Here is a 13,962-nt window from a genome sequence, read left to right on the forward strand (position 1 = left end):
AATCTATGCACCAATGCTAGGGCCTGGTCTACTCTTCAAAGCAATTAAAGCAATTTTGGAACTCTTTTTTTCTGGAATGGCCATCAGAGCTGTCATCCCATAAAGCAACATATTCAGTAATTAACTTCCTAGTTGTTCTTCAGACAGATCAACTGCATGGAAGTTTAGCCCCTAACGGTGCATTATTTTCCGATATAACTGCATGTCAGAAAGAGATGGCTGCCAAATGACAATCTGGCCCAATGAGTCACGGTGTCACACTGACATACATCATGTCAACAACCTTCTGATACAGGTTGTTGTTTGTATTTCCTAGAAAGCATTGCCTTCTCTGGGGAGATAAACAGTAAATGATGTCCCCAGCAATGAATGTTCTTTTAAACACACTGGCAGTAAATTTCACAAATTTGGGAGAAAGGAAGAGGGAATGTAAAGGTAAAAGTTCTTGCTCTATAGTTACAGTTCCTCAGACCTTAATGATCACTGATCAAGCATTTTCTTAAACTCACATGACTCTGTTTTTCGTTTTAATATTATGCCGTATAAAGTAACAGATCTACTCAAATGAATCCCATTAAATCTACTTAACAGGTTTCATGTGCTAAGAAAAAAGTCCAACCAATTTAAGATTTTTATGCTTCAAGATTCCTTTTTGCTGATTTGTTCCTATTTGCTTTTCAGTTACATGTGTCATTTGACCCCTAAAAACTTAATAATTAATTTTTCTGCAGATATCAACACAGGAGATACAATATGTGCATGGCCATAAGATAAAATAATACTGCCATGGATCTTTCTGCTGAGATGATGGGAAAGTCACAAGGCAGGAAAAGGGACTAGGAAGGAACGCACTGGGAACATCACATATTTACCATTTAGAAACTGCTTCAAATAAGATTGCTATCACTTACCTGTGCTAGGGTCAATTTTGATAATTGTAATTGACGTCTAAAAATGGGGTTATGAATATAATTATCATGAAGTAGCAATCGGGTAATCACAATCTAATTAAGCCCACTAACTAGATTATCTTGTTTTCCCCTAATAATCATCTAACATTTAACACTCGCTAATTTCAGGACCTCTGGGTGATGTTCACTTATTGTTAACCATCTACAGCCACTAGTCAGAGAAAGAATGAGAGAGATATCCTCAAACACCTAGTTAACCATGGGATTGGGACAAATTTCAGGGACAGCTGACATATGCTCTTCAACTCCTCTTCACTTTTGCAAAATTGTTAACTGGAGGCAAAGCGATGGGAAAGGATGGATTGAACCATGAGAACTTCTACATCAGTAGAAGGCTACATGTAGCTTTCTTAAACACCTGTTATTGTACATGATCTATACAATGTGCCTTTTCATATTAGCATGGAATCTGTCTTTGAAAATGTGGTTTTCTTTTCTTTTTAAGGTAATGGATGACTCCTTTGCCAGGCTGCATAAACACACTTTATACTGAGCCCCAGTATAAAGTATGTTGGATGTGTTTTCAAATTCAACATCCTATTCCCAGTAATCACCACATCCACAAAGATATCCTGACCCAGTTTGCCTCGCTTCCTGCAAAGCAGTTCCTGAAGGTATCCTGGCTAGGTTTCTTCAAAGAATTAAGAGGAAAACTGAAGAAACATGTTGAGAACTGGTCTTTGAGATAGGCTGGTCATAGGGATTGTCTTAGAAGGACAGGTCCTATTGCTTAGGGCCACCATTGATACCATGTAAGGCTGAATAGAGACCCTAGTCCTCTAAATTAGACATTCTGCCTAGAGAACCTCGTGCTTTAGTTCAATTTTACTCTCTTTTCCTATATAATTATTATTTCTGAGTCTTTTCCCTATTAGAGTCCTTTCTCTAAGAAAACAATGGTTTTGAGAAATTTGGTGGATGATGAGATGGATGAGAGGTAAAAATGTATGACCATGTGGACTTTCTGGTACATTCTCTAAACAGGACATGCTTTTATCCTCCTACAGAGGTTTTGGTGATGGGCCTGAGGACCAGAGATCCACTGAATGGATCCATGCAAAGTTAAGATTTTACAAAACCACCTCTAGTGGCTTAGAGCTGAAGAGTCTACTCAGCAATTAATGCCCAACAGCCTGTCTTACAGAAAAGCTACTGTCCTGAATGTCTTAGGGATACTTGGAACCGTTCTACCTTCCTTAGCACAGCTTGTTACTCTATTCAGGGCATTTGTGGTCATCCATGAACGGCGGCTTCCTGACGGTACTGCAATGTTTCAGGGAGAGGCAAACGGAACTAAAACATTCATCATGACTCCATGATCTAAACAGGGCACATGGTGATCACTAAGGGGGGGTGGGGAATGTTGGCACCCAGAGAATCTGCACCATCTTCCAAAAATGACCATTAGATACTAGAACTAATCTTCAGATGTCCCTCTAAGTAGTTTTTCAAAGCATTTCTTACCAACATAGGGCACTGAGACTTCAAAAGGATCCTAAGAAGGAAAACAGTAAAACACCTTTTCTACTTAAAACAAAAAACAAAAAACACAGCATTATCTTCCTGCTGGAACAGCTAGTTGCTTTTTTTCTCTGAATTTGATGCAACACAATTTAAAACCATTTATTGTCTAAAATGCCCCTTACATGGGCTCTTGGTTTTTTTCCCATCATCCCCTCTGTAACTCAGAAGAAGAAAAACCAGGGTACTCTTCAGTTACACACTTTGTAAAGCTATTACAATAAGTTATGTCTTTCATATCTACTGGTATATTTCAATTAATTTTCCATTATGCTCATGTTTCCTTCTAGAGCACCAAAGATATACTCCTGGTATATAAGCCAAGGGAAGAGATAAACCATCAGAAACATAAGCTATTGGCTGACGAAGCAATAACTAAGGCCACGTCCTATCAGTCGAGAGCCAGGGTCCTCCTTCACCTGAACCCCGGCTCCCCCATTCTATAGCCAAATGACTTTGGGGAAATTATGTTACCTCCCTAAAGCTCAGTGTTCTCTACTATATGAGCAGTCCCAGGTTCATATTAAATGTTAAACAAATGTGACCGTATATTATCATTAACTCTCGGTCAATCCAGAAGAGGAGACAGCTAATGTTTTGAAGGTTTGTGTGATATTTCTACTCTATAAAGGAGTTGGCAGAATTTTTTGACAAAGCAATCATATTGATTTTCTATTGTTCTTACCCAATATTAGAACAGAAACTATTCAATTGACAGCAAAAAGAGAAGTTCTTGCAGCTGAACTCTGACACAGAAATGAAAAGGGTTTCTTCCACACCGATCTTCCCAGTTATTGTTATTAAAACTAATTAATAGTCTTTAGAGAGGACTGGGTGATAAGACCTTGTTCTAATGAAATCTGTAGCTGGCATCTCTCTTTGGCCATCTTCAGCCTATAACCCAGTGTCCTCCAAACGAAGGACCCCTCAATCAGGCCCATGACTATCTGGGTTGAATGGTGCTCAACTGCTGACTAATTGGTCATAACACACATGGATGATGTAATTAGAGATAAGAATGGCTAAACATTCTGGACCACAATGGCCTTATTTTGGACTTTAAAATGCAGATACTGGATTGACAGACCAGCCTGTGATGCTTGGCTCACACAAATGGCTTAATCCCAAACTGACACCAGGTAGTAGTCATGACCCTTTCCTTTCCCCTATGAAATAAGACATGTCTTTGTTCTTCAATTTTTCTCATATACAGAGCGTAGGCAGAGAAGCTCTATGGATAACTTGAGAGAGGACGATCACGTTTTCTGTCCATTAATAATGCAGCTATTTTCTCCTGTGCTCTTCTCTACTTCATTCATTTCCAGGAAAATCTCCACCAAGGCCTACTTAACTAGTTCCCTTAAGTTTCCATCTGTCTTTTATCAGAAAGGCTGCATGTGCAACCCCAAAGTCACATAAATTATCTTCCAAGCCTGATTCTATTTTTTAGAATAGGAACTGGCCTAAGAATGTGAAGTGTGAGCACTGGTCTTCGTATTGCACGTGCAGCAGCTACCAAATCGCAAGGTTTTTTCCCTATTTGCTTTATTGTTTCCTTAAAAGTCATGTCTTACTTCTTCCTGTAGGCTCTTCCCAGTGGACAGACCTCTATCTTGACTTGTCAATTATTTCCCTGCCTCTCTTCTTTTCCTTCTCCCATCCAAGCAGTCTCTCCTTCCCAGCAAATTTCCATCACATAATTACAGCAATGCTTTGGCCTACTTTCCTGTTAGCTTAACAACCCTGTCTATTTTCTAGATGCTACTGTTTGCTTTTCTGACGGGCTAATCCATGTATCCTTTCAAGGCCTAACTTCCCCTACCATGATAGCAGCTGGAGCTCCAATTCACAGGTGCCTTCCAAAGCTTTTCATTAGCAACAGAAATGAGATGGTTTAGAAACCCATTTCTTAATCTGCAGGTGAGTACTAGAACCTTTGTGCAGCAAACATCTTTCAAGTATCCCACATTGTGCCACTGCACAATTATTTTCGGAGCGATAAGTACAATGTTATAGGCACATTTGCAGTGTTAACAGGGAGAATAGTCCCTCAGAGGAAATCAGCTCCCACCCCCAGCCTCTAGCATTTCCCAGCTCGGGAGAAAAGCCCTCAGCTGACATGATAAAAACTAAAGAATAATGGTGATATCTTCTTAAATATGAACAGGGAAAAAAGAAGAATTCCAAAATTTGAAGGCCTTAGATTGTGTTCTGGTTCAACTGGCCAGACGAGGGCTTCGGTAGCGAGTTGGGCCTTCCCCAGCTGGGCTCTGTGGCGGATAAGCCTCTCCACAAATCCTGGGCTTAATTACTTCTGACACAGTTGTCTCGCCTGGGTCTCCAGCTCCTTTTGTGCTCTGACCAATCTGAATCCAAAGGTAAGACTTTGCTTACTCACCTTGGGCAAATGCTTAATTTCCTACTAAGTGAAACTAAAACATTTTAATCAGGATCCACTGGTTTGTAGTGGAATTTTTCCCCCATCTTTCCTTGCATGATCTTTGTAAAAAGTCTACTTGAAAGCCTAGCAAATAACTTCCTGAATTACACAGTCATCCTCAAGTATTTGTTTTTTTGAACAAATAAGTACCTACCAACCTTCCCTTCACCTCGAAGAGTAGGCTTTACTCACTGAATGAAGTTGGGGCTAAGATGTGGCCAGACACAGCACAAGTATTTTATTAATATCCAGAAGCAACATGCAGTGAACTGAACAAGCAAACACATGAAAGGAAGAAAATCAATACCCCAACACCCATGATCTGGCATGTGAGGAGACCTCCCCTCCAAGAACAACCCAAGAAAAAATGTCTTCAGCTAGGAATTAGGCAAGAATGCTTTGAAGACACCAAGTGATCTGCTCACCAGAAATGAAAGACAAGGCACTTAGAGGGAACACTACCAGCACCTTCTCATACCACATCTCTATATCCCTTGTCTTTCTAAGCCCTGAAAAAAGAAAATCAGCTGTGTTGGAGCAACACATCCAAAGACTTTAAAAATCTGGGTGGACATCAACTGATGAGGACAAGAGGCCTTAGGAAAAAGATAAAATTTATGAGAGCATCTCCAAGTACAAAATGTAAATCCAAATCGTTTCCAATGGACTTCCAATTTATCAGCATGTGCAATTCTTCAGATACAAAATTCCAGGGAACAAAAAATTCAGAAGAGCTTCCTAAGAAACTGCAAATACACTCTAAATTCAATCAAAATCCATCTTCCCACATTTAGAAACTTCTCCTGGGTTTTATAAATCCAGGAGACAATTCAACTTACAATTATCTTCTTTCCAATGCCCCCAAACCCAAACTTTTTTTTCCTTCCTTTAGTACTGGCATGCAAACCATGCTGTTTTAACTTCTTTCCTGTTCTCCCAGTTCTTCTGGAACATTTTATTTTCGACAGTCAACTCATTTGGAGAAATGCCACACTGAGGTTCAACTGTTTACAGCGTTAACTGTGTTTCTGCCAGAAGTCCACATCCAGCCCTACCTTCTGCAGACTGCCTCCTGGATTAAGAATTATGCATTAGTTTGGAAGAAGCTTAGAAAATGTGGAAACTTCCAAATATCACTCTTCTTTACAAAATCACTTTCACTCATCAAAGGACAGAAATGCAAACCCATTTCTCCCTTCCTATATACCACTCCTTCTCATCACTGCTCAAGTTATGGCAAGTCATTTCAAAGATGATTTCATGGATATTGGGGACATGAGAAATAGTCAGCCATTGGTCTGCAAGAGAAAATGGGGCTCCAAGAAGATACATGGAGGGCACATTTTGAATGAGCATTGAACACTGGAAAACCACCAGTGATTGTCTGAGACTGGATTTCACCCTCTCAGCCATTCATCAGTATTGCAAAATGGCATCTCTGAAAGAAGCCAATTTAAATCTGTACCACATTGCAAAATAGATCCTCTGAGCCTAATTGTGGGCACTTTTGTAAGTTGCAATAGACCCAGACAAACTTCCAAAGAAGGGCATTTGAAAAGGACTCCCAAGGCCTGGATGACAACAAGAGAAGAGAGCAGCACAAATGAAAAGCAAAGCACAGCAACAAACCCAGGAGCTAAAGCCTTCCCATGAATGGAACCACGCTCAGCCTCGCCCCCACCCCCCCACCCCCACAACAGGTTAAATGCAACTAACAAAGTCCATACTCGTGCCATTGGCGTATAATGACAGAGCCTCTCAGAGAACCCTGGGCCCTGAAGAAGAAAGTGGCTGTTTCACAACCCAACCCACAACGCCAGGGCTGTGGGGTAGTGGAAAGGGCACTGGGCTGCAGTCATCCGACCTGAGTTGTGGGCCTGGCTAGGTCACAGTTGAACTTTCTGACCTTGTGCAAGTCACTTCATGTCTTTGTGCCAGTTTCCTCTTCGGTAAAATCTAAGTGGAGGAAGGAGATTTAAAATATATGATCTCTCAAAGGCCTAAAAAACACTTGCTTCCAAATTGGAAGCTCTGCATGGTGAATACTCAATACCTAATATTCCTTATTTATAGCATGCATTTTTGTCCACTATGATTTTTATGTTAATTTATACTTGAGAAATAAGAGTTTTGTTCATCACCCCAAAACCTCAGTTTACGCTCCCTGCTCCTGAGAGTTCTTCCATATTACACTAAATGCCTCTTTTCTTTTCCTCTCTTTCTTATTTTTTTTAAGCAACCTTCCCCAAACTAAGACTTGTTCTATTAAAAGAGCTTAGAACTTCCCATTTCCTTGCTAGGGCTAAAATTAAACTGTCCATTCCTTAGGGCCCAACATAACATCTGCCAGATGTCTTGGGCATATCACACAGGAGGAATTTTCTTCAACCATTATCTCCTCTCCTTTCTGTTTTCTCATAATCAATTAATAGGTCACCAATACCAAGCTAATGTTTCAAGTCATCAACTCCGTAAGTGTGTGAAACTCACAAAATATATACTTTCACAAACACACACACACGCTGATTTTAGCAACGGACCACAGAAGTATCCCCTCTCCACTTTTGAATTTCTTTAGTTTCTATATACTAACCATCCAGCCATATATTTATTCATGTCAGATGCTCAGCAATCTGAGTTTATCAGTTAAGTATTTCCTACTTTGTGACTGTGGCATCATGAAATAGCCACTCTGTTCTCCAGTAATCAATTCAGAATATTCAATACAGCTTTGTCAATTCACCATCCCATGATGCAGTAAACCATAAGTCTGAAAAAAGGACCAGCCATAACAAAGATGCATAAGGTTACCTTATCCAAGAAGTCTCAACACCAGGAAACAAAATTTAAGACAGACAAGGACCTACCTATTAAACTCCATCATACAGAAGACCAAACTCTTTCCCATGGCAACATCACCATTCTTTTCTTTCAGGAAAACTGACCACAAGTACTCTAAAGTCCATTAGTAGAGTTGGATTTTTTTTTTTCTCCTGTTGTCTTCCAGAAGACTCATTAGGAAGAATAGATACAGTTTTTTGTTGTTTTTTTTTTTTTTTTCTCTAAAAGTTGTCTCCAAACCTAAAGAGTAAGGAGAGAAAAAAGTCCTCCAGGAATGTGGTCAATGAATTAGATTGACATAAATCCTATATGAGAAATATTACGGAATGTGAAGATCCAACAAGAATTTTTTAGAGCAGTGTACATCATAACATACAAATGTTTCTCCATAATAATTTATCTTTGTAATATATCAGAGCATAATGGGCCTCATGAACTTGATGTCTCTGAAACAAAAATGACCTTTCATTTGATATCAAATGAGAATGTAGAATTTAACACTCTTTTCATCTTTTTCATGGTGGTTTATCCAAAATACTCGTCTTAACTCAAATGTGCATGTCTAGAAAAATTCAAGAAACCATATCTTTAAATATTATGGTATTTTCCATGTTGATGAAGGGCATCAGAGATGGATGTGTCTTTCCTGTAACCAGATGGAACACATTCTCAAACTCTAAAATACCTCTTAAATATCGAATCTTTTTCCCTCCAGAAAAGCTCAACTCTAACACTGTCTACTAAGATTCTTATAGTTGGTTGCAAAGGGAAAAATGTGTTGAGTCAAACTGCTGGACTGGCAACTAGTTTGTCAGATATTTTTTCCCTGCTGAAATAGGTACATTAACCACTTTTTCTACTATCAGCAACAATAAAAAAGATACTATGAAAGGGTATTTCAAGGCCAGGTGTAGTGGCTCATGCCTGTAATCCTAGCACTCTGGGAGGCCGAGGTGGGTGGATTGCTTGCATTCATGAGTTACAGACCAGCCTGAGCAAAAGTGAGACCTCATCTCTACTAAAAATAGAAAAACTGAGGTAAGAGGATCACTTGAGCCCAAGAGTTGGAGGTTGCTGTGAGCTATGATGCCACAGCACTCTACTGAGGATGACACAGTGAGACTGTCTCCAAAAAAATAAAGAAAGAAAGAGTATTTCAAGATCAACATAAAATGTAGATAGGTTTACACAAACATATATGGTTAAGTAGATGCAAAATTATCTGGTAATCACTTTCAGATAACTCTTTTTATCCACTGCATTTGAACTTTGAAGTTTGAACAAGTAGCATCTATATACGCACTAGCAAATTTAAATATAACATTGATTTCATTCTGCATAAGAGCAAACTAATGGTATCAAAAGATAACATTCAAAAATGAATGACAGGTATAATTCCAAGCAGGATTTTTTAAAAAGTGCTCTTGGAGATGTCTAGGTTTTCAATAAAGGAGCAGAGATGTGAACACAAGTATTTTTAAATGAGCATACACATCAACTGAAAACCATACATTTTTATCTGTACAAACAGGGTTTTACTTCATTGACCATGGACAATTATCAGCTAAAGAACCATGTATTCCCCTTCTCCTTTCACACCCCTCTGAAGAACAATAACCCTCAATTAATGACACAACAGTTTGGTTTGAAAAATGTGATGTTGTCATATATAGCATTGTGCATTTACTGAGTGACACTGCTACCAGCTACTCAACAGAATATAATTACATCTGGAATATAAAACCACTTCAATATGCACAAAATACTGTAGACATAAGGAACTTTATACAAAAAAATCTGACACATAATAAGAAAGCAAAGCAAGAAAAATGCTAATACAAGTCGCTCACCAATGTGTTCCTTTTTTCTGAAAGCCGGTACCTTTCTATATTTCTCCTTAGTTGAGAGCAAGGTCCAATTAGCCTCCTTAAAATATATTAATTGGTTCTGAAACTCCTCCAAGTTTTCATTCCACCGTGGAGCCCTCCTCATCTATCTTCAATAGTCCATCTAAAATTCTTCCAACATCTTTCCTCATCCTCAAGATGGCTACCTTACCCAATGGAAAAGCAACATCTTCATGGTTGGCTTTTATAAATTCCTGAAGCATCTCAGGATTTAGTTCTTTACTTGAGTCAGTTACACACATTCTCTAGAACTAATCTGTGAAGAGCTCCAATCAATGTATGTGGCAGGGGTGGGGGGGGTGGGGTAGGACTGAGTCCTTTCTTTCAAATCATCCTCACAAAAATGTCTTCCTACCAGATAAACAAATTCCTCCCAGTTAAAAAAAGTGGAGATACCTGGCCATAAGGTTTTCTCACTTGACATACTAACATTTTAAAGAACTGTTTCTGTAGTGACACTGTTAAGAAGACCTACGGATATTTCTGAAGACTTACATTACTTCAGAACAGGAAAAAAAATACCAGAAGGGAAGGGGGAAACAAAGGACCTAAAAGAAGGCCTAACATACAAATGGAACAACCTGAAGAGAAATGTAGAACCTGGAAACTGGTGTCAGGCCAGTCTTAAGAGTTCCTCTAAGATCTTGCAGGATGATGATGATAATGATTATTGTGCTTGCAGAAAAATACCCACACCAGACAATAAAGTCTCACAATGCATCAATGAGCCCTCAAAAATCTCAGCTTCAGGCCACCACCATCTTCACAATGAGGAAATAACATTTCCTGGTGACTTCCAGGAGATGTGGAACAGTGTATAAAGTTGTGTGAAGACCTCAGGAGAAATGTTTAAGGTTTTGCCTTGCCTTTCCCTGAAAGAGATGAAAACCCTTCAGGTCCACTCCAAAGGAGAAAAAAAATTCCAAAAGTTTACTTTAAAACGGGAACAAACGCTTCAAAACTTGTGAAAGCACTCCTTTAGTGGGAGAAAAATCTGAGGGACCTTTAAAAGCCCCTCATTTCCTTGCATAATGAATATAGACAGTGAGGAACCCCCACAGGGTTTCCCTTTGGAAAGAAAGAGGAGCAAGCAAGCCTCCTCCTCCAGCCATCACCAACAGAGCTTCAAAATGGAGACATCCATAATTTTATAAACACTTCTCATCTCAGCTTTGTCTCCTGGAAACCCGCTCTCTCCTCCATTTTCTGGTGGAGTTTCAACATGACAAGGCTTACCTGCCTCAGTTCCCAGCTCTCAACCAAACTAGTCACTTCCTCCAAAACCCTACAAGCAACCTCCAGAAACAAAACCAAAGCAAACCAAACAGCCAACACAGACACTCAGACACGGCCCCCCGGGAGCCCCAGGAGCCCCAACTGGTTGGTCTTTCCCCATCCCAGACGCGTGCTTAAAAATGAAACTTTTTTTTTTTTTGGTTGAGGAGGAATATAAAAGGAACTCCAGGCAGCTTCCCTCCCTCCCTCTCTGTAGGTTAGGAGCTACAATGAAAAGAAAATGAGGGTTCCTTCAGGAATGGTGAACAGCCTGGAGAACGAACGTGAGAAGGAGCTTTGTGTTTTGGAGTCTGGACTGGAACCAAAGCAGACAGCTTGCAAATGGAGGACAGGGAGATAAAGAAAGGGAAAGAGGGGCTGCTCCAATGGGGGGCGGCTGCGGCTTCCCCTCGTGCCTGGAAGGAGGGCAGACCCCTGGGAACCGAACCAGGAGTGAGACGCCCCCCAGCCCCAGGCCCCTGCCTTCCTTTCTCCCTTCCTCACAGGAGAGCCAAGCGTGTGTAATGGCTTCTCCTCTCCAGAAACCGTTGTCCTCCTCCACCAGACGCCTCTGAACCCCTAGCCTGGAGCCAGCTCCTCAGCTGCTCCTGAACCTGCGCCCCCCGGCCGGACGGTGCCCCCAGCTCCTCGCCTCTGTCCTCACCAGCAGCACCAGCACCAGCCGCTGCAGCAGCCACCCCCGACACATCCCGACCCCGCATCCCAACTTCGGGGAGAGAGGAGGGGGAGAGAGCCAAATACCTGAGGAAGAGGGGGGTGCCAATCCGCACGGCTTTGCCATCGGGCGGGGGACAGGCAGACAGAGAGGGGGGAAAGGAAGGAGAGGGACAGAGAAAGAAAGAGGTCACCCGCTCAGGTCGGGGCCGCTCGCTCGGAGCGCTCGCTCCGCTGACCCTCGTTCGCTCCCTCTGGCTCTCGGCTCAGGTCTCCTGCCTCCCGCCCTCCGCCCCCCTCTCTGTCCTACTCCTGTCCCCACACTCGGAGCATCCGTCCTAAGCCTCCAGCTCTCTTCTCACTCATCTTTCATTTTCTCTTCTCTTCATAGAACTACACGAAATTAATTAAGCCACAGCGCTCCGCTCCCCCCAGCAGAAGGAGCAGCCAGCAGGAAAAGCACAGCCACCTCCACTGCCACCACCACCACCTTCTCCTCCTCTTCCTCCTCCCCCTCCAGCTCTCCCTCCTCCCCCTCCTCCTCCTCCTCTCTTGCTTCTTCTCTTCTTCCAACAGCCAGTCCATGCAGGGGACTTCCTCTCCTCCCCGCTCCTCCAACCCTCCTCGGCCGAATGAATGAGCGCGTTTGTGCCTCCACCACCCGGCGCTCCACTCCCCGGAGCACTCCGACCACCCCGAGGTGGTGGTTAATTGCAGTAACTTACGGAAGAAGCGTCCCGGCGCCGGGAGGTGCTGCGGTTTCTCCAGCCCCACCGCCTCCTTATCCTCTTTCTCTTTCTCCTCTTCCTGCTCGGGTTATTGTTGTGGAAGTTGTTTGGGAGTCTCATGTGCTTCTGCCGGGTCTCAGCAATGGAGGATCGCCATCTTCCCTGCCTTCCTCAGCTCCTCAGACTCGCTGCAGCTGCAGATGACCTGAGATATCCGTCTCTCTCCCTCTCCCTCTCTCTCCCTCCCTCCCGCTCCCTCTCACTCTCTCTCTCCCCTCTCTCCTCTTCTCTCTCCTCTCCTCCCTCTCCCTCGCGCTCTCTCTCTCCCTCCCTCTGTGTCTCTCTCTGAATAATGAGCAACCAGAGGGAGAGAGAAAGCAAGACAGAAAGAGAGAAGGAAGACAATCTTCTCTTGCCACACAAAACGCCGGAGCACCAGGGGGTGCGCGAAGCCTTTCTAATAACAACAACAACGTGCTGGAGAGAGGAAGAAAAAAAAAAAAAAGAAAGAAAGAAAGAAAAGAGGAAAGGGCTAGAGGAAAAAAGGAGGAAAATTATCCAAGAGCTGGAGAAGAGCAGAAGAAGCTGGTGGAGATGCTGAGGCTGCGGCTGCTGTGCCCCCTCCCTCTGCCGAACCCCAGAAGGAGGCAAGGTGGTTGCAAAGTTAAGGCTGGGACATTGTCTTTGTCACTCAGAGCAACACAGAGCCAGGCCAGTGAGATGCAAGAGGAGGAGGTGGTGGCGGCGAAGGAGGAGGAGGAAGAGGAGGAGAAGGAGGCACAGGAGGAGGAGAAGGGGAAGAGGGAGATGAGATGAATAAAGACTTGCCGAGAAGGCGGTGCGAGGAGCGCGGCCGCCAGGCCGAGGCGTGCGCGCTCGCGTCCCAGTGGCGCCCGGCCGCCCTGGCCGGCAGAGGAAGCCCCAGTGAGGACCCTGCCGGCAGCTCATAGCGCTCCCACCTTCAGCCCTGCCGGGGGCGCCGAACCTGGGCCCCAGAGGGTCCCTCACACGCATCCATCTAGAGGCCAATCTTTGCAAAGAACATACATGGGGAACTGGAGGTTGCAAGTCTAAACCCAGATCAACCACGTGGGGCTTTTTAATCCCTTTCCAGCTTGCGGTGTGAGTATCTCCAGTGAAAAGCTCAAATTGTCCATTACTGGCACGTATTTTGAAGTCTTCTCCCCCTGAAATAAAGGTTCATTGTGCGTTTTATTTCTTTTCTGATACGGAAAGGGAGTATAGGGGAGGGAGAGAACCCATCATTCCGAGAGCCTCGGAACCACCACTTTCTTTTCCTAACTTGTGAACTGTTTTGACGGCGCACCAAAGGGGGTGAGGGGAAGCCTACTTAAATAACTTTACACCCTCCAGCCCCGCGTTGTTTGCACTTTCTGGCTGATCATCTGAAGGCTCGGAAAGTAACAATCAGCGCTCTTAATGATAAGGTGTCGTGGTGTTGAAGACAAGAGAGCCAAGATGAAGCTTTCACACCTTGAATTTTTATTTAGTGTAATTTTCCCAAATCGTTCTGAACTATCTCTTTTGCAAAGGAGTAGGCTCCCCACTACCAGGTCGAAAGTCTCCCAAGGCTTTAATTTGAT

General features: G+C 42.9%; 1 protein-coding gene across 9 annotated transcripts in view; it reads right to left on the reverse strand.

The window, feature by feature from the left end:
* Nucleotides 1-13,639, reverse strand: part of ZNF462 (zinc finger protein 462) — a 151,896-nt gene extending 138,257 nt beyond the window's left edge. For 3 of the 9 annotated variants that reach the window (XR_008375223.1, XR_008375221.1, XR_008375222.1), the window contains exon 1: nt 12,356-13,627. The gene's annotated coding sequence lies outside the window, so the exon portion shown is untranslated. Of the gene's footprint in view, nt 1-11,717; nt 12,084-12,355 lie in introns of those variants that run through there. The other 6 variants (XM_053566593.1, XM_053566577.1, XM_053566600.1 and 3 more) reach the window with 5 other exon arrangements.
* Between the last annotated feature and the right edge of the window lie 323 nt (nt 13,640-13,962).

The sequence above is a fragment of the Nycticebus coucang genome, chromosome 2 (genome assembly GCF_027406575.1).
Source record: "Nycticebus coucang isolate mNycCou1 chromosome 2, mNycCou1.pri, whole genome shotgun sequence".
Taxonomy (NCBI): Eukaryota; Metazoa; Chordata; class Mammalia; order Primates; family Lorisidae; genus Nycticebus; species Nycticebus coucang.